We start from the raw sequence: 18,816 nt of genomic DNA, 5'->3' as shown, positions 1-18,816 counted from the left end.
CGATGTGGACCTGCTCTCTGTGAGAGCCACGTTGATTGAGCAATGGCCTCTTTTCCGTGAGCTGGAATGTGTGAGGCCTTCTGCTTGCCTCGATGGTAAAGAATGCATAGTCCGAATTCTCCATCAGTCAGGAATTTGAGCAGCTTATGGCTGGTTTAAGTGAGAGTCCCTTAGAGTCTTGCCCTTACCACAAGGACAGAACTTAGGTCAAGGGACCTCTCTGTGAGAGAGAAAAGGCGAAGTTGGAGACTTTTCCAAAGGAGTTGTTTAAATATAAGTATGGGCTGGATAACTACTTCTAATCACTCACTTAAGGCCAGCGAAGTCACTCGTTTGACCCTGTTTACACAAAGAAGGTCATTCCCAGGTCAGCCAATCAAGGTCCTCCACATGCTTGAACAACACCGCCATTACGGTAAAAGTCACATTTGCCCAGCTATTATCTGGCCTGCTAAATTTGTACCAGTCCTTCCCACAGATGCCTGCAATACCTCATCTTCCCTGTAAAACCTCATCTTCCCTGTAAACATAAGCCGCAACTTTTTGTGCTTTTCTTACCCACTGAGCAAAAACTGTTAAATACTGATTTTCCTTTGGTGAATGTACCACAGAAATTTTCCTTAAGGAGTCAAGAGGAAACAGTAGAAATATTATTCAATATGTCCTATTTCTGGGAAGGCTACTGCTGATTTTCACTGATACACAGGCTGAATTTCCTTAAGCCCACTTTTATTTCTCTTACAGGATTAGATGTGTTTAGTGCTTACTTTCACGGTCTTTAAAGAACTTGCATGGTATGGCAGGGAAGAGGTGTGAAACTCAGGCCCAAAGAACTTGTCTTAACACTAGTGCAGTCCAGCCACACCCAGGAAAGATTAAGGTTATCTGGCTGCTCTAGGCAGGGTCTTGTAGTAGCTGAAGTGAAAAACCAGTTAAAGCCAAAGCTCCTTTACAAATGGCCAATTAGCTGAGGAGAAAAAGAAAAGCTTTTCTAAGTGCTTTTTTCCCACTAACTTATCATTTTCAAGTCATTATCAGGACAAGCAGAACTCACTCGAGTCTCATTTTGATGAATGGGAGGTGTCACTGCAATTATTTTGTTTTATGTGGATTGTCCAGGATGCTCGAGGGTTCAAATCAGTATCTGTTAGAACCAGCATCTGATGGAAATCTTCAAACCCAACTCTAAATCCATCCTTTTATTAACATATGGGGCCTCATGCATCTTGAGTGATAATGAGATGACTCTCCAAACTTTTTAGAACCATGCTGTCAATAAAAATGTCACTAGCAGGGGTGACATTTTCTCATCAAAATTTCAGGGTTGCCTCGTTTGTAAAGTGAGTTGCTAGACACCTTGGAAAAGACTCCTGTCAGGTACTGCTTTTCTTTCAACGAATGAGAGCTCTCCCTGGGGCATTTTCCAGTGACTGCCTTTTTACCTCCTTCATCCAAGACTTGCCAAGGAAGCTTATATTTAGGCAATAATTCACTCTTGTCTGGCTTTGTTTTCCTGTCTCTCTAGGACTGAAGGGAGTAATCAGCTTGAATCTTGGAGAAATTCCCAGTTAATACCAAAAAGCAATCAACCGATTCAAACTGTTGGTGAAGTATAGGAAATGGCAGTTAACGTTCTTCCTTCATGTTTTGGAATAAACTCCACTTTTATCTTCCTAGTGTACAATCAGATCCTGTGTCCCAAATCTGTGTATTCATTTTTGAACTCCTTCTCCACTCAGTATCTCTGCCAATTATGTTATTTTTCGGGGTCTAGAACAGAACCAAATCTGTGAGCCATTCAATAAACATCTATTGGGTAGTGACTAAGTGAAAAGCACCTATGGAGAATTAAAGATAATTGCAAGTACTTTTATATACCTTCTGCTGAGAAGTGCAACCTTTGCTCCCTACCCTTGAATCTGGGCAGGCTTTGGGACTGCTTTGACCAGTAAAATATGCCAGAGTGTTGCTCATGTGCTTAATATGGCAGACACTGCTCGTTGTGCCTCCAGTGTAAAATCCTGTCTTAGTAACAGAGCTTTGAATGTTAATTGGGTACATGGAAGCCCATACTAACGACTACATTCTCCAGCCTCCCATGCAGCTGGGTGGGGCCTCACAACCAATTTTGGCCAATGATACGTAAGCAGAAGTGGTTTCACAACTTCCAGGAGTGTCCTTTAGGGGAGAGCCAAGCCTTTCTCTTTGGTACTAGCTGGAATCCAAATCTGTCACCAGAGCCCTCTCTGCCACCTCAGACCATGCCAACAAGGGCCAAGTCCTGCGGGTGGCAGGAAATAAAGCTGGCAGGAAAGTAGAACCCAGACTCATCTTTGGAACTGCCCGAGCGGCCTGGATTCTTAGTGGTCTCTAGAATTTTACATGAGAGGAGAAAAGTGTGTGGACTTAAGGCCGTCTTAGTTTTTGGTCAGATGCAGCGGTGCCTACTTTTAACTAAACCACTGTATATTAATTAGGTGCAGACTATAAAGATGGATGAGATGTGGCTCCTGCTCTTCCAGAGTTCTTAGTCTTTGGGGGAAGATACGAGTGAATCTAACAAGGCAGGGCTATGGAACAGATGGAACAAATATGTATTTCACAGTTCCTGTGTGCCGGGGATACCTTTCTGTTCATCATCCCACCTTGTCTTCATAACAGTCCTGTGAAATAGCAATTTGTGTAAGGCAATGATGCCTGTGGCCAACATGCTTGTGGGCAGTCGCCTCTGATTTGGCTTTATCTTCCTCATAATACCAGTCTCCTGGCTGCTTGAAAGCTAAGGGGGAAGGTCAGAGGTGCTTATAGTAAAGACATCAGAAAGGTCTTTGGAAATAGTGGCAATGGGATGCTTTTGCCTACCTGAGCTCCTTAGGTGGGAAGAAGATGATGATGTCAGGGGGAAACCTTCACCTTTCCTATTGATCACTGCTGATGTCTAATTCTGCCAGTTCATGAATGTTCATGGTGAAAAAAATCTACTCTCCACTTGTGCAGAGATTTAGTTGCATATTCTTCTGGTCTTAAGAAAACCAATATAGTTTGTGAACGATAAATTAAGTGGGTAATTTTTCACTTTCTAGAAGAATTCTCTACTTTACCAAATGATTCACAAATATTCCCTCAAATAACATGATCTCCTATCATACTTAGAGTGTGATTCTTTTTACAAAAATTCAGTTAAAGTACAGAATTTTGAGAACTTGGGTGAAATAAGCTCTCCCTCTTACTTATTGGGGTACTGGTTGGGTTTTGGAAGGCAGCAGTCTAGCTTGTAGTCCACCTCTGAGTCTTCATGGTTTTAAATGAAATCATTGGCTCCACTTACGTTTTTCAATTTTATTTTCCCATTAGGAAAGAACGTGGCTCAGATGGATCTGCTAGAGGAAATGCACCAGGAAATCCCGAGCAGGGTGCAATCAGTCACCATTAATGTTCACAAGTATCAGAGCTACTTGAAGAAATACAGCTACTTATGGATGGACGATAAAATTGAATTCATGAAGCAGTTCCTTCTCCATGGGTGATTTCTTGGTGCTGAAGAACCAGAATTGCATGCAGACTGTGAGTGTCAGAACTCTACACTGCAGTTAGCACACTTTAAAGAACAGGTATTGAATTTTAGCTGAGTCTAGCATCATCTTTTTCAATTCCCTGGACAGCTGTTAAATCATGAAATATTTTGAGATATAAAGCTCTTGCCTCTGAGAGGTCTTTCATTTTTTTTTTAAGATAACATCTATGAAATATTATGTGAAGAAGTTGATAACTTTAAAAACCAGAAGATATTTATTGGCTAGCTTCAAGTTGATATTAAACGTTTTAAAAATCAATGATGAATGTTATAAAAAAAATAGGGTTTGATGTTTAAGAAGCATCTGCTTACCCATGTAACCTGCAGGTAGCGTAATTTGAATCTGATTGTGAAAGGAAATTAAAATAACACAAATCATTTGATGAAACCACCCTCATAGAATTCTAATTTAACTCAAATAGTAAGTATTTTAATGGTTCTCCTGTGTGCTTATTTTTAATCTCATATTCTGTAAGTTACAAGAGAGTTGCTTTCATGCATGTGAATTATAATTCTCTTCTTGTAAAAACTTGACACAATGCTTATCCATTTGATTTGATTGCATTTGCGTGTTCATTAATATAATTGAAACATGTAGCTTCCCCCAAGTTTTCACAGGCTCATCCCTAATTAACTGTTGGCATTTTCTCACATTATATGTTAGTGTAACTGAGTAAGGGCAATTTATTGATGAAATAGGAAAAGGTCGGGCAGAGGAAGGGAAGGGAGTGTTCAGCCAGGGAGGATTCAGCCCGGTAGGACTGACTGGGGATCTGTGGGCAGCTGGACAGCCCCAAAAAATGGCCCCTGAAATCTCTGCTATTTTAACTGCTCAACTGAAGCTTCCAGAGAGATTTATATGGACATAAGTGATATGGACTCAAAAAAGAGGGTTTATCTCTGAGAGATAGTAGGTATTACTTTTCCCCAGCTTGGCTCCAAACCACAAATCAAAGTGGGACTCATGGTCTTCTAAGTATGCTCTATGTATTTACAGGGTATTTTTAAAGATTTAAAGATTTAATAGAAAGGTCTGTGAACTTGGAAGGAGAAAACAGAGGCTCTAATCTTTGCTTAGCCATTTTTGAGCACTGTGATCGTACATGGGTGAGAGTTAATCTGAGTGCATTTTCTCACAGCGCTGCTGTGGAGTTTACATGTAAGTTAGTTACTCAGTCTGTCTTGATGGCGTCAATCAGTATATGCTTGTTGAAACACAAGGCTTTTTTTTTTTTTTTAAAGAAATCGAAGGTAGGGAATAAAATGCACAAAGGAGGTGGTCAATAAAATGGACAAGTGAGATTTAAATGGAGATGATTTTTCAAATTAAATGTTTAAAACCCTATTTTTTCTCCTTCCCCTAAAACTCTATTTTTGTCCTTTACAGGTTAATGTGGGAATATCTGACTGAAAAGAATTAAGAAACCTCCTCTACCCTTATTTTCACTTTTGCTTTATTCCCCTTTCTCTGTACAATAGAATTGTTATACTAACTGGCTATATTAACAAAATCAGTGAGATAAATTCATAGCAATCTAGAAAATTTTCATTTTAAAAACTCCACTTTTTATTTAATGACATTAAATGAAAAGAATTTGGTTGACAAATTTGGCAGGCACCCATTTCTGACAATAGCTGTGTTCCTTTTACTCTCTTATTGCAGTCCCATTATGTGCTTACATTCTTTTAGAAGGGCTTGGTTTAAACAAGTGACACAACCAAAGCCCTCTCTGCTCTCATCCGTGGGGAAGGAATGCTCCATCAGGGTAGCTGGTGACAGCAGGCACAGTCAGAGCAGCCATTGTCACAGGGATTCTGCAGGTGAGGAGGACACGATGCAATGTGGCAGGGCTGGGCCCAGTGAAGGACAATCATCAGGATCACACACACAGTGTCCTCCATGGAGACTAGCTTCTCCTGCACAGCAACTACCTTCTAATGTAGATCTGAAGTTGTTGAAAATCGGAATCAGCAGGTGTCTTTGGAGGAGCTCTGCCCTTCGAGGAGAGCTTGCCACTGCTTGTGAAAGGCCGAGGCTAACAAAGCTGAGCTTTCCGTCATGTGGTGTCTCCCCTACCCTGGAAAACTCCATGAGTTAACCATCTTTTCCATATAGAGAGGCTGTAGATAAATAGGAAGTGGTAAAATCAGCTAAGTAACCTATTGTGGGTCATACAATAGTAAATGACCGGTTTGTTTCATATTTTATCTGCTTTGGTACCTTGCAGACATGGTGCAATTAGGAAACTCCCTACTGTATATGTAAGTATATCACAAACAACAAAGAAATCTCTCCTTATGCTTAAGATCAACTAGACTCTATAACTAAAAATATATTTTAAGATCTTCATCTGAACTGTGGCATAGGTCATTTGAATGAAGCCCAGTTTGGAAAGGAGTCTCACTAAAAGTTGGGGGGCGGGGAGCCTGGCGTATTTGCACAAGTATCTTCTAAAATAATTAATAGCAAAGCATTCATGTCACATTGCTGGCTCCTCTAACAGCCATCATATTTTCCTCACTTTGTTTGTCTGCAGTAACTGTTTCATGTGTATTACATTGAATTAAATATTTATTCGGGAAAAAAATGCCCAGAGGAAAGTAGAGATTAATAGCTGACAAAGTTGCCAGAATGTCATGGATTGATTATTCAGGAATTCAAACTCAGTTCTTGAATCTATAAATTGTTTGTGGGATCTAGGTTTTTTTTTTCCCTTCTGTTTTTTATTTTATTTACCAAATTTGCTTGCCTCAGATTCATAGGAGCAGAAGAAGCTGTACAGTTATAGAACCCCAAACTGGTATTTCTCAATTTTTGTTTCATGTGATATGAAGAATGTGAAAGAATTTGGATCACCAAGAAATGGAACTATAAACAAGGCTTAGTGTGGGGAGGAAAGGAGAAGAAGGAAACCATAGGCCCTTTAGAGTCAGGGATTTTGACAAGGCTGATGTAGAATGCTGATGGAAGCTTGTGTCAACTTGCCTGGGCTAAGGGATGCCCAGATGATTGGTAAAGCATTATGTCTGGGTATGTCTGTGAAGGTGTTTCCAGAAGGGATTTGCATTGGAATGAGTGGGCTGAATAGGGAGATCTGTCCTCACCCAGTGTAGGTGGACACCATCCAGTTGTCTGAGGGTCCAGATAGAACAAAAAGGCAGAGGAAAGGCAAATTTGCTCTCTCTTCTGGACCTGGGACACCCTTCTTCTCCTGCTTTTGCATATCATAACCCCAGGCTCTCTGGCCTTCGAACCCTGGGACTTGCACTAGTGTCTCCTCCCCACCAGAGTTCTTGGGTCTTTGGCCTCAGACCAACAATCATACCATTGGCTTTCTTGGTTCTCAGGCTTTGGACTTGGACAGAGCTATGCTACCAGCTTCCCTGGTTCTCCAGCTTACAGACAGCCAATTGTGGAACTTCTCAGCCTCCATAATTTCATCAGTCATCTCCTCTAATAAATCCATTCTCTCCTATCTATCTATCTATCTATCTATCTATCTATCTATCTATCTATCTATCTATCTATCTATCTCTATCTATCATCTACCTATCTATATATGAATTCATTCTTCCTATTGGTTCTATTTTTCTGGAGAACCCTAACTAACACATATGGGAAAGAAATGGAAAAGAAAGGGATTAAATAAGCCAGTATAAAAATAGAAAATATAGAGAATTCAGAAGAATAGGAAAAAAAAGAAAAAACATAGAAAATAAGACTGCCCATTCAAGAAGACGCTGTGCTGATTGTTTCCAGGAATTCCAGTGTGGAAATGTGGATGGAAGAAGACATTGCCAAAGCAAGATGCAAGGTGCTCTGCTCTGAATATTTCTGTTCCCCACCCCAAAAATTCATATGTTGAAATCCTAACCCCCAAGGTGGTAGTATTAGGAGACAGGGCCTTTGGGGAGGTGATTAGGTCATGAGAACACAGTGTGAAGACACCTATATGAACCAGGAAATGGGCCCTCACCAGACACCAAATCTGCTGGCACCTTCATCTTGGACTTTTCAGCCTCTAGAACCATAAGAAATACATTTCTTTTGCTGATAATCCACCCAGTTTATATTTTGTCATAGCGCCCAAATGGACTAAGACAGATGTGTGATTATCTTCAACTGCAGATCTCGATCTCTCTGTAGGGTCCCCACGCCTCCTGTGGGTGGTGGGAAAGTGAGGGGTGCGTGGGGCTCCCATTGGTCCTAAGATGGAACTTGGTGTTCAAATAGGGGTTGCAGCTGAGTCAATGTGGAGGTAACTGGAGCAGCTGCATCTCAGCCCAGTGAAGGCTGAGAAGTGTGAACATATAATAAAAAACGCTCTGGAAAGTAACAGAGCTGGTGGGTGTAAGAAGAGGTAAGAAGTCTTCTGCAGAGGGAAGAGCTTGTTAGCCCTCTGGCCCTGGGCTAGGGGAGCCAAGGACAGATGCTGAATGTGGAGAAATAATTCTTTCATGAGTCCAGCATGGCCTGGCATTCCAACTGCTTGTTTGTCGATGGGTTAGAAATAAAAAGCACTGTTTTGGGAACACAGATATTGGACTTAGGAAGACCTGGTGTTAAAATTCAGTTAACTATAGCCTCAAGTAAGTTTCCAACTCTGACTCTTGGTTTTTGCTTTAGAAAGTAGGAACACTGATAAACTCCTATAGAGTTGTACAGTGGCTTAAAAGAGAAAATGTATGTAAAGCGGATAGTTTGGTGCTGTTAGTATAATACAATAGTTAGTAAAATAACAAAAGCTTTATTCTTGCTCTAACATGACTCTGCCCCCCGCCAGCTGTGAGCCTTTGGGCCAGTGAGCTCATCCCTTTGGGTCTTGGTTTCTTCATCAGGAAGGTGGACCAGGTTGGTTTGCTTTTGACTTTTGAGCGGGGTTTCTCCAACTTGCACGTGCAGGAGAATCACTGGGGATCTTGCTGAAAGGCAGACCCAGCTCCAGTAGGGCTGCGGTGGGGCCAGAGAGTCTGCAGGTCCGAGGAGCTCTGGGTGCAGCCAATACTGCTGGTCCATGGGCCTCAGTTTCCACAAGGGTCGTCAGCTGTCATGTTTCACGTGCTGTGAGTTTATTTTTTAAAAAACCCAAAATTTGACCTCTCAGGCTCTGAGTAAATGAGATGGAGTATTTTTCAATGACTAGAGAGTGTGGCAAAGAGACGTGGAGGGTGTCTAGAAGGTGGAGGATTTAGGCCCAGGGAGCCAGGAGCCAGGGTCTGCTGCCTGTCAGGAGGGAAGGTGGTAGGTGTGGGGGTCAGGGTGGGGGTGGAACAAAACCAAAGAGGGTTGTGCAAGGCAAATTGCATCTAATTCCCTATTGTGTTTAGTGTCTAATTGGGACTCAGCAGAATAATACAAACCCTGTATCTTCCTAGTACTTTTCAAGGGAAGCCACTCTAAAACTTCAGTGTTTCTGAGTTTAATCCATTACAGGTTCCTATACTTAATGAAATTACAACAATTCAACAAACGATATAATTGCCCTAAATACTGCTTTAATATAATTATGTGTAACTCACTGGGACATGCTATTGCATTCTATAATATAATTATGACATATAACGTTATCATAAGATTCCTATCAAATGCATGCAAGGAATGTAGTTTACATCTTAATCAGGTGTCAGTGTTTCCATCTGACAATGTTCTGATTTAACAACATGATAGGAATGTAAAGATACATTTCAGACAGCTATAAGCAATAAATGAGACCATCCAAAGGGAGGAAGATTAAGGTCCATGTTTCTCAAAGTGAGGCCTGTGGGTCACCTGCATCTGGATTCCCCAAGCACTGGTTCAAACGCAGCTTCCTGGGCTCTTTGCAGCTCTCACTGAATCAGAAGACACAGGGTGGGAAATATGAACTTTTAAATAAGCACCCCTGAGGCATTCTTATGTACCCTAAAGTTTCTGACCTGAATTTGTCCCTTTCTAGATATCATCTGGGACCTAGGCAAGGGCCAGTCTGGCCAGGCAAAGGTCTGGCTGGGCAGAAGGACCCTTGTGATTTTTGTACCCAGGCATCTGGGTCTGTGCAGCCCCCAGAGTCCTCTTGCTCAGATGTCCCATCCTTATGCCTGCTCTGCTGCCTCTGCTCTCCAGACAGGTCATGGCATCACCATCCACCCAGGAGCCCAGAGGCAGACCTGGGGTCCTGACTCCGCGTTCTGTCCATTTCATTGATTATTGAATCTGATCAATTTCACCTCCTAAGTCATTCTTTTTTTTTTTTTTTTTTTTGAGACAGAGTCTCCCTTTGTTGCCCAGGCTAGAGTGAGTGCCATGGTACCCGCCTAGCTCACAGCAACCTCAAACTCCTGGGCTCAAGCAATCCTGCTGCTTCAGCCTCCCAAGTAACTGGCACTACAGGCATGCACCACCATGCCTGGCTAATTTTTTTTTTTTATATATATATTAGTTGGCCAATTAATTTCTTTCTATTTATAGTAGAGACAGGGTCTCGCTCTTGCTCAGGCTGGTTTCGAACTCCTGACCTCAAGCAATCCCCCCGCCTTGGCCTCCCAGAGTGCTAGGATTACAGGTGTGAGCCACTGCGCCTGGCCCTAAGTCATTCTTAAAAATATCTCCTTCCCTGGCCAGGTGCGGTGGCGCATGCCTGTAGTCCCAGCTCCTCTGGAGGCTGAGGCAGGAGGATTCCTTGAGCCTAGGCATTTGAGGTTGAGGTTGCTGTGAGCTAGGCTGATGCCACGGCACTGTAGCCCAGGCAATCGGGTGAGACTCTGTCTCAAAAAAAAAAAAAAAGTCTCCTCCCACTGTTTTCCTTCAAGTCAGGACCTTCATCATTCAATCATTAATCATTTATCCACCAAGTACCTACTGTGCTGCTGGGGGAGATAAGTTCTCGGGAGAAAAAGAAGCATGGAGGGGTTTGGGGGGAGTTGGCAGTTTGGGGTGGAGGGACGACATGACCACCAGGCTGCTGTGTTGATGGTGGACTGAGGACGGGAAGGGGCAGAAGCAGGGGGAACGGGCAGGACGCCACCAGCATGCCAGGCAAGGGGTCACGCTGGCGGAGAGTGGAAGTGGTGAGGAGTCGCTGGATTCTGCCACAGTCTGAAGGGAGAAGTGACCGTAGCGTTTGCTGAGTGGGGGCTGTGGGAAGTGAGAGAGGGAGATGTCAGGGAGCCACTGGAAGGTGTTGCTGCCATCAAGGTGGGGAAGGCTGCGCCAGGGCTAGGTTTGTGGTTGGAAGGAGATTAGGGCTCAGCTTAGCGCCTGTGAGCTCCATCATCTCACTGGACCACGCAATGGCCTCTTTGTTGATTTCTGTGCCTTAAGGATTATCCTTCATGGGGCTGCCAGAGTGTTCTATACAAAATGCATTTAAAAAAGCTTCCACTCTTCTGCATAAAACCCTTCAGTGACCCTCTGTGGTCTGCAGGGTAAGGTTCAATGGTCCGGGGTATATGGGTCTGTCTCCTGCCTGTCTCTCTAGTTTCGCCACAGTGCTGTACCCCGATCCCGATCTGCTAGTAACTGCCCTCAGCACGGGACATCTCTTCTCGCCGCCTTTGCTCGTGCCAAACCTTTGCTTACAACGCTTCCCCTGCATGTTTCTCGAGCCTGGTGTCTTAGTCAGCATTTTATCTCCAGCAACTAGTATAGTGAACTAAGCTAAAATTTTCACTAGAACTTTCTGGGAAGGATCTCATTGTCATATTATCCCCATATCACAGATGGGGAAATTGAGGCTCAGAAAAGCTAAGTAGTGACTGGAATTGAGCCCAAATTGATTATCCCAAGATCACAACGTTGAACGCAGATCTGTCGTACTCCAAAGATATTTTGTTTATTCAACTCCCTGCAGAACTACCTCCATTTATGCCTAGAGCCAGATCTGCCAGGCCTCCCTTTTCCCAGGGGTAAAGCCGGCTACTGTTTAACTACCGAATCAATACTTACGAATCTCTCACAACTGATATTCTTTCTGCAAGTGGTCCTTTTTGGGAAAAACAGGCAAACTGGTGAAAAGGTATGGCCATCCATCACCTCCCTGGCTAAATGATGAAGCAAAAAGTCCACAAAATAGTGTACAACTTTCTTTCCTATAGAAAAGATCTAGTATTTCATAATTTCCTTTAAAGCTGTCTGGTAAGCCATACCTTTTTGCCATTAAAAAATATGAAAACAATATTGAAAATATGGAAAATAAGAGAAAACTGTCTCCTACTCTAACATAAAAATAATTTTTATTTTTGCATATTTCTTTTCATCTTTGCTCATATTTATTTTTATGAGGTTAGATTACATGTACAATGATCAAAGTATTATCTTACTTAATATTGCAGCAGAAATATTTTCTGTTTCTATATTGGCTTTATATTTATAATTTAAAATCCCTGCATTCTACCCAAGCCCATGGATGTGGCAACATTTAGATGTTGCATTACCGTGTTTCCCCGAAAATAAGACAGGGTCTTATATTTCTTTTTCCTCAAGAAGACACCCTAGGGCTTGTTTTCAGGGGATGTGTTATTTTCCCCTCAAAGCCTCAGCTTGCAGCATGCACAGGATGGCCGGGACCTGACAGGGGGAGCCGACCTTGCTGGAGGGGCTGCCCGCACCTTTCCGGTCACCTCTGGGATAGTAGCTATCAGGATGGGGCAGGTGAGAAGGGCTGCTCGTCTTCTTTACTGCTCTGTGCCGAAATGCATGGATTGTGCAGATGCTCTGCGTAGCCACGCCCACCTCTAGGTCTTATTTTTGGGGTAGGGCTTATATTGCGCAAATGCTTAGAAATCCTGCTAGGGCTTATTTTATGGGTAGGTCTTATTTTTGGGGAAACATGGTAGATTGTTGAGATTTTTTTTTTTTTACCATTAGCATCAATGTTAGATATATCTTCCTATGTATGTTGTTTTTGTTTCTGTTTTTGAATGCTGTCTTTACAATAAACTCCCAGAACTAAGATAGACCCTTTTTTACAATTATAATATACAATATGAAAAGTATTTCCAGAGCTATTCCACCTGGAAGCCTTTTCTGTTTTTTCAGGGCTCTCTACAGAGGACTCATTGGAGCTGTGGGAACACTCCAAACTCAGTGAGAAAATCGCTTCCCTGCGGCCTTGCAGGAGAACTCAAGTGCCCAGAACGCTGAGGCCTTCGGGGTGGGGCCACTTCCACAACCAGCTCCTCCCGTCCTCAGAAGCTGAGGTTTTGGAGGAACGGCTCTCTCTGGCAGATGAGCGTCCTTCCTTCCTTTCCTAAGCTAAAATGAGCCAGAAGAGCAGTTTCCCACCTGGCCATAAGCAGATGTCCAGATACCGTAAAAAGACAGCTTGCTCCACTAAATATATGTGATAAATACTTGCTCCAGGATGTCAGGAACACTGTAATTGGAGGCTTTTATCTCTCACTTCTAGCCTAGAGCATGATTAGAAAAAGCAATACATGTATAATGATGGCTAATATTAAAGGAGTAGGCCAAGAGCGGTGGCTCAAGCCTGTAATCCCAGCACTTTGGGAGGCCGAGGCGGGAGGATTGCTTGAAGCCCAGAGTTTGAGACCAGCCTGGGCCACATAGAGACACCTTGTTTCTATTAAAAAAAAAAAGTAATAGCATTAAAAGAGTGCCTGTTATCTCATCTTCTTGGAAATCCTATTACTATCACTCATCCCGTTTTATAGATGGGGAAACTGAATTTTGGAGCCGTTCAATGTCTTACCCAGGGCCCCTCACAGGTAGTAAGCAGCGGAACCAGGAACCTGGGAACCCAGAAGAGGCAGAAAGATCATAGAAGGGAAAATCTTTGCACCATAGTATTAATAGTGCTATTGGTGTTACTTTTTCCAGAACATTAAGATTTTTATCAAGCAATTCTTAAATCATATTTCGAGACCAGCTATAAATTGAGGTTCCCCAAAATAAAAACTGAGGTTGAACTTCACCTCTATTACGGAGACTAAGGGAGGATGGAGGCTGCAATACTCACGTCAGGAATCCGTAGGTTTTTCTGAAGTTTGGCTTCTGAGAAATTTGCAGACCTGTAGGAGATGGAAATCAGGGACCTTTCAAAGTATGATTGCTTACTTTTCAATTTCCATCTTTCAAGTAGTCTAATACTTCCTGGGACAAATAGAGTTTACTATGAAAATGTTTTCTTTTCAGATGCAATTTGAAGGCAGATTTCTTGTACCCTCATTTATGAATGCATTGTCAACAAATTGCGTGTATTTATTCAACTTGTCCAAATAAAAGCCAAATAAGGCTCAGAAATAGATTTCTCAGCAATTTGACTTTCTGAGGCAGAAAGTGTAGTAAAGAGCTTATGGATATATTCTCGTGGTTAAAAATAGAGTCCTTTATTTAAAGGGACATGATGAAACTTTTGGGGGTGATGGGTATGTTCATGATCTCGACTGTGGTGATGTATGTCATGGCTGTATATATATATATATACACACACACACAACATATGTATGTTACAATTTATTAAATTGCACATTTAAATAAGCACAGTTTATATGTCAATCATACCTCAATAAAGCTATAAAACCAATAATGAAAAAAACTGAGTCAAGCTATGTGTCCAATTTATGAAACTTATTTCAAAAGTTGACCTTTTTCCTCCCTGAATTATACAAAGCTCATCCAAAAATGGCTGAAAGAAGACTTTATTAGAAAACCATAACTCACCTTGAATGAACCTTGCTGTTATGTAGGGGTAAATACAACGGAACTTGAGAACCTTACAGCATTTTGTTGAAGTTGAGGAAGTGGAAGTGCTGCTGGACAGATACGTGGTTCTAGATCTGAGGCCTGAGTTCAAGCAAGCTTGGTTTCTGGCTGCTACTGACTCACACCTGACTTGTAATAGTTGTGTGAAGTTGAAATTAAGCGGAGATGCTGTAAAGTCAGCAATAGGTTCATGGAGTTACGAAAAAGGGAGGGGTATTAGAAGTTCATCTTCTTTATTTTCCCTGTCTCTGGGAAGGCATATATCTTTTGTGGCTGAACATTCTGTTTTTATTTCTATTCTCAAAGCTAAATATTCCACTTAGCTCTTCTATATTGATGAAAGGTGTTGGTACCAAAAAAAAAAAAATTTGATAAATGTGGTTTTCTACTATGAAAACCAAGATCTGTGAAAAGGTGGTGCTCTGTGACCCACAAACACACCTCCTTTGCAAGTGGCTACACATAGGTAAGAACATTTAATTTCCAGGGATGAGAAGTACCCATGAAAATATGTGATCAATTTTCTAACACATGTGCTAGGCTATTAATAATTCTTTATCTTGATCTAAATATCATATTCCTTTAGATAGAGACCTTTTGGTTCTACTCCTACATCTCAGAAAAGGAGATCTATCTGAATTTGGAGGAAGGGAGAAAAGAACAAATATTTCTTGTGGGCTTTTTTCAGATGGTCTCCTGATTTTAGTACCTTTCAAGTCACAAATAAGACACCACAGTAATATTCAGAACAGTAATACCATGTTTCCCTGAAAAAAAGACCTACCCATAAAATAAGCCCTAGCAGGATTTCTAAGCATTTGTGCAATATAAGCTCTACCCCAAAAATAAGACCTAGTGATGGGCGTGGCTACGCAGCGCATCTGCACAACCCATGCATTTTGTCGTGGAGCGGTAAAGAAGACGAGCAGCCCTTCTCATCTGCCCCATCGTCGTGACACCTAGTATCCCAGAGGTGACTGGAAAAGGTGCGGGCAGCCCCACCAACAAGGTTGGCTCCCCCATCAGGTCCCGGCCATCCTGTGCGTGCTGCAAGCTGAGGCTTTGAGGGGAAAATAACACATCCCCTGAAAATAAGCCCTAAGGTATCTTCTTGAGGAAAAAGAAATATAAGACCCTGTCTTATTTTTGGGGAAACATAGTATTCAGACATGGCTGACTTCCTTGCAAAGGTACCCTCTCAGGCATCACTGTGAAGTGCCAGGAATCTGGGTCCCTGATAACCAGAGTGTCCCTGAGATCAAGTTCCTCTAGTTAGTTCATCTTTCTACTTAGGCTTCTCAGCCTGATGCCAGGCTCTGCCCATACTCCGGATGACCCTGCACACAGTGACTCTGACGAGCCATCCTCAGCACAGGCCTACTCCAGCCGTGGGCAGGAACTCCTGCCCTCCCCAGTTCTCCACGGAGCACCTCAGGCGATGCTCTGGCTTTCAGCTCTTTTGCCCTAAGGCTTGGAGGTCACAGAGGAATCTCCAGTGGCCCAGATGAGCATTCACCATATATTTACCTACGTTTGGCTGGTCCAGCCTCGGATAACTCCCTGCAGGGAACACCTTCCATCCAGTCCAGGTTGGGCTGGTACCAAGGCTAACCCAGGCTCTTCACTGTGTCCCCAGAGTCAGGGGATCTGATAGTTCAGCCTCAAGTGCCAGCCTCCCCCTGGAAAATGCCTGGACACAAAAGACACAAACATCTGCCAGGTCGTAGGGGGTGGCCCTGGTGAGACTCTGTGGGAGCAGAGTCCTGCTAAGAAGCCCAAATGACATTCTGAATAGGATACTAAACCTCTCAGTCTGAAGTCTAGGCATTTGGGTGATTACCCTACCTCAGGGTCTTCCTGAGAACAATGAGTCTACTTTCCATTATATTTGCATGACTAAAAAGTTCATTAAAATGGTTCCTCCAGTCTTCATGGAGGTTCCCACCTCAAAACAAATTCCATTCTGTGTTCTCCAAAGCCAAAACTCCTGGCCACTCCCAAAATAGCAAGTTACTACCTTAACAAAAGTTAAGGTTGGGCTGTACTTAGATTACTTAATGAGTGCTCACAACCCAAGCTCACACCCTAAACGCCCTGCTTTGGCTCTAATGAAACCCGAAGGCCATATCCCAGAAGCCATCTGCAGGTTAGGGCTGGCTTCAGGGTGAGTCTATATTACGGTCTCTCTCTCTCTTTTTGCAAAGTTTCTTCAAGTTTTGAAATTATTTTTAATCTTCAATATATTTATAAAGAGGAAATATGATACAAAAAAGAGAAAATGAAAACATCAAGAAAACCCATCCCTATGGAAATAAAGCCTGATATTATTTTAGTCACCACGAGTTGGCTCTGAAAGTAGGTGAGCTAGCCTGCAATTTCCAATGGTTGCTTTTGCCCAGGAGTGTGATTTTCAAGGGCAGGGGAAATTATTTGAAGGAAGTGAGGAGTGCTGAGGTCGGTACAGTAATGAGATGGCTTTTGCCTGCTTGGATGCATGATCCAATCGCACCCAATCACGATGCGGCAAATTCGTTTGTGTAAATAATTAAGCACCAGATTTGGCAAGCACATTCTTGCTATGCTGAGGAACAGACTCCCAGAGACATCAAAGGAATGTGTTTTCTGGGAGAACAAAGGATATTTTGGTTCCTCCGGAAAATAACTTTCTATAACTTCAGCATCCTAGAAAAGGGAAGTGGTTAGTATTAGTGCTGTAGCAATAAGGGCTTATTGAAATAAAAGACAGAGAGAGGAAGAAAATGAATTTCCCAAGATCACTCTCCTCCCAGCGTTTACTACTATTCATCAAAGACTTTCATAATCACTCGTTGTGTATAGGATAGGTTAAGAAAAAAATTTCAGACAAATGGCCTTACGTTAAATTCAGTCCAGAAGTTGTTAGAGCCATCAAGAATCCTAGAATGTCCACAAGATTACCAGGAAGGGAAGAAGGTGGCCACTTTACAAACTCGGTGTATTGTACCAAGTCCCACCTGGTTCAGCTTATCTGGAAAACTCCCTGAAAAGGAAAAATTATGATAGAAATTTGGTATATGAGTTTTTTTATTTTTACATTTTAAATACATGCTCATAAAATCATTTGTGTTCTGTAAACATTTATTTAAAAATAGTTGTTTCATTTTTGTTGCATTATCACTTTGATATTCTTATTATCCAAAGGCATTTGAAGTACATAACCCCAATTTTTAGCATTGTATGTATAGGACATAAGGTTATAACTTATTTTCATATTTTAGAGTTTACATAGGATCAAGCTTTTTAACAGATGTGATCGCATTTAAACCTCAGGACAGCCCTGGAGGGAGGTATTTTCCCCTGGTAAGGAGGAAACCAGGTCTAGTAATTTGCCTATAGTCACCCAGCTGGTTAAAGGCAGAGCATTAGTGTTTAAATATAGGTTTGTCTGGCTCCCGACTCTGTGCTCTTTCCCAGGCAAGAAGGCTGCCTTCTAGGAATTACTTAGTTAAAAAATATTTTCTGACTTTCAGCCTAAGTGACTTTACTAATAACACACACACACACACACACACACACACACACACACACACACACCCCTGCCTCCTGCACACACAGTCTAACTCCTACATTTTGAAGATCTACCCTGATTTAAATATTGATTATTTAATTTGAATTCTTTGGAAAATCACAAAGCACTGCAAGGTTTTTCCAAAAAAATATTCCTGGGGAGGGAGCAAAGTTAACATGGAAAACAAAAAAATGTGCTTTAGAGAAAAAGCTGAGGTACATAAGAGTACAGATAGGTGATGGTAAAATCAAAGCCAGATAATCACTGAATTAAGCATTTAATTCCACCAATATTTCTTAAATATCTACTGTGTTCCAAGTTTAATGCTTGTTCAGAAGTAGATTTCCAAAACGCCTTAGCTTCTCTCTAAAACTTGGAAGAATTAAAAAAGAAGTGCAGAGAGAGAGAGGATATATTTCTAGTTGCTTGTAAAAAATTGTTGCTTTCCTACACAGGGAAAAGTTTGGACTTAAAACTAAAGTTCAGAATTTGGCTTAACTGAAAGGGTTTTGAGCTCTCCATGAGTGAGCTAGACGCCCATTTTTCTGAAATAATTCAGTCTCCCTTCTTTTCTCCTGTCCTCATTTTTGTCTTTAGAAAACTCAAGATTTGATGCCTTATAAGAGTATTTATATGTCTTACATTGAAAATGAGTAAAAATATATTTAACAAGAAGAAACTAACCTGAGACAGGTTCTTGCTCCGTAGCTTGCTTCTAAATGGAATTATTTTTGCGGTCTTGTTAAAGTCTGATTTTTGTTCCAAAGTCTGATTTTTCTTTTTGTACAAACAAAATCCCCAAAACATGGCATGGTGTTGCATCCAAACTTAATTTATTTAACTTTCATTAATTAAATTTTGTAGGTTTGCTTTGCATAATGAGTTTGGCTCCATTCCTCATGAGAAAGGTGGAAGGTCTCTGGCAAAGCCAAGGTGTGTGTGTGTGTGTGTGTGTATGTGTGTGTGTGTGAGAGAGAGAGAGAGAGAGAGAGA

At 41.8% G+C, this 18,816-nt stretch overlaps 2 long non-coding RNA genes across 2 annotated transcripts in view; one reads left to right on the top strand and one right to left on the bottom strand.

Annotated features, from left to right (window-relative positions):
- The window catches only part of LOC105865080 (uncharacterized), a 42,608-nt gene extending 33,755 nt beyond the window's left edge, over positions 1 to 8,853 (top strand). The window contains exon 3 of the long non-coding RNA XR_001151307.3: positions 3,355 to 8,853. This is a non-coding gene — a long non-coding RNA (uncharacterized LOC105865080). The remainder of the gene's footprint in view (positions 1 to 3,354) is intronic.
- On the bottom strand, positions 5,609 to 18,782 carry LOC142872357 (uncharacterized). Its single transcript, XR_012920568.1, has 3 exons — positions 18,508 to 18,782; positions 13,531 to 13,582; positions 5,609 to 5,695 (listed from the first exon to the last, which is right to left on the bottom strand). It is a non-coding gene; the product is annotated as an uncharacterized LOC142872357 (long non-coding RNA).
- Between the last annotated feature and the right edge of the window lie 34 nt (positions 18,783 to 18,816).

The sequence above is a fragment of the Microcebus murinus genome, chromosome 8 (assembly GCF_040939455.1).
Source record: "Microcebus murinus isolate Inina chromosome 8, M.murinus_Inina_mat1.0, whole genome shotgun sequence".
NCBI lineage: Eukaryota > Metazoa > Chordata > Mammalia > Primates > Cheirogaleidae > Microcebus > Microcebus murinus.
The sequence above is the reverse complement of the archived record's forward strand: the minus strand, read 5'-3'. Positions and strand labels throughout refer to the sequence as shown.